The sequence below is a fragment of the Lycium ferocissimum genome, chromosome 12 (genome assembly GCF_029784015.1).
Source record: "Lycium ferocissimum isolate CSIRO_LF1 chromosome 12, AGI_CSIRO_Lferr_CH_V1, whole genome shotgun sequence".
NCBI lineage: Eukaryota > Viridiplantae > Streptophyta > Magnoliopsida > Solanales > Solanaceae > Lycium > Lycium ferocissimum.
This window is the reverse complement of record NC_081353.1, coordinates 52,543,662-52,545,752: the sequence shown is the minus strand read 5'-3', so window position 1 is coordinate 52,545,752 and position 2,091 is coordinate 52,543,662. Positions and strand designations below refer to the sequence as shown.

The 2,091-nt window shown below is 35.2% G+C and overlaps 1 long non-coding RNA gene across 1 annotated transcript; it reads right to left on the bottom strand.

The window, feature by feature from the left end:
• Nucleotides 1–209: 209 nt before the first annotated feature.
• On the bottom strand, nt 210–706 carry LOC132040310 (uncharacterized). The gene is made up of 3 exons (XR_009410664.1): nt 566–706; nt 405–477; nt 210–303 (listed from the first exon to the last, which is right to left on the bottom strand). It is a non-coding gene; the product is annotated as an uncharacterized LOC132040310 (long non-coding RNA).
• Between the last annotated feature and the right edge of the window lie 1,385 nt (nt 707–2,091).

Here is a 2,091-nt window from a genome sequence, read left to right as displayed (position 1 = left end):
TAGTCTGTCACGAACTAAGTCTTAAATCCATCGTCTTAACACAATACTAGCAATCATAATTTGGTCCGAAATTCACCAAATTCAAAACATAAGCTTAAATTTGAAGGCGAAATTTGCCTCTCTTGTTGACGCTCAAGACATTTCTCAACATGCTTCAACAAGGAACTTGTGCAAATCACTCTTGGATTATATTTAATTATCATACCGCATGTCAAGCACCTTACTTTACGCCCTTCTTCATTGTCTTGAACTATCGCAAAGTATTCCCAAACATGTGAACGAGCTTTAGGAGGCATGGTTGAACTTGAACTGTTGAACATGATAAGAAGTAAGATAAAACCAAAAGTTAGAATATAACTTTCAAGATAAAAGAACAAAACTACAAAATAAAATATTGAACTTACCACTAGTAGCAAAAAATAGCAATTTGCAATCAAACATCAACAATGCAAGGATCTCTTCCACTATTTGCCATCTCTAAAGATAATTTAATCAAATATGTCATACAACATAAATAAGAATATGATTTTTGCACTAAAACACACAAAACTATATAAAACCTTACCAAGTTCAAGTTTCTCAAGATACTCCAAACTTTCTTCCACACTAACGGGTTTAGTCTCTTCTCTAAGCCAATCTTGAGAACAAATAAGAGATTGCACATATTTAGGAGTTAATGAACTTCTAAATGGATCAAGAATACGCCCCACCGGTACTAAATGCACATTCCGATGCCACACTAGAAACCGGAATAGCCAATACATCACGAGCCAACTGCGAAAGAACTAGAAATCTAGGAGCATTTACTTTCCACCAATCTAAGATCAAAAACTCAACACGTTCATCTTCAAGCTCTTGATCTTCACTAAGGTATCTATCCAACTCCGATTTAGCACCCGCACACCCCGAATCTTCTTTTGTTTCTTGAAGTGAAGCTTAGCTCTCAAAGCTTTTTTTTTTTTTCAAAGAGGTGTCGAATTAGAAGATACATCGAGATGAGCATTGAGATGAAGAAGATGTAGATGGAGATGATTTATGATGAAATTCTCTTGAATAATTTTTTAGATACTCTCCAAACAAAGATTTCCATATAATCATACACTCCTTCGCTTACTTTCTTTCCTACTTCCTCACCAAATAGCTCTTCAAGCCCAAAGTTAACATACACAAACTTATTACGAGGATCCAACACGGAAGCAATAAAAATCATTTTGTTCATCTTTTCGGATCCCCCCAATACTTTTTGAACTTTTGTCTCATTCGCTCGGCCATAAGACTCAAAACTAACATCTTCACTTTCTAAACACACTTTCAAATGTACATCAAGCTCACATATATCCTCAAAATGAACATTAGAAGTAACGTAATGTGAACTTTCGAAACCTTTACGGTGAGCTCATGAAATCTTTCAAGAAACTTTACCACATTCCTTACATTCGCCCAATCATCACATGCGACAGACTCGCAACACTTCCATCTTCAAGAACATGAGTGAAAGATATTTATTAAAATTCTCATCAAAAAGATCAAACCTATCAAAGGCCTTCTCAAAGTGTTGTGCTGTATCCAACATCAAGTAGGTGGAATTCCACCTAGTAGGCACATCTAGCTCTAATGATTTAGAACATTCCACCTTTTGAACTTCACAACATTTCTTAAAGTGAGCTCCTCTTCCAAGATGATCTAACATACCTTACCATTTGCCTAACACGTTTGATGTAAGCATCAATTTCCTTCAAACCTTCTTGCACAATTAGATTAAGTATGTGAGCCATACATCTCACATGAAGATGCTTACCATCCATTATATTAGTTTCCCAATTATTTAACTGTTTAGACAATTCTCTAACTGTAACATCATTGGAAGAAGCATTATCAACAAGAATAAAAAAAAAATCTGATCCAAGTTCCAATAAAGCAAACAAGTGCCAATAGCCTCGCCATATGCTCACCCTTATGACTAGTGATAGGGCAAAAATTCAATATTTTTTTATGCAAAACCCAATCTCTATCAATATAGTGAGCGACAAACACATATAATTAATTCTTTGCAACGATGTCCATGTGTCGGTGGTAAGGCAAATTTTTGCT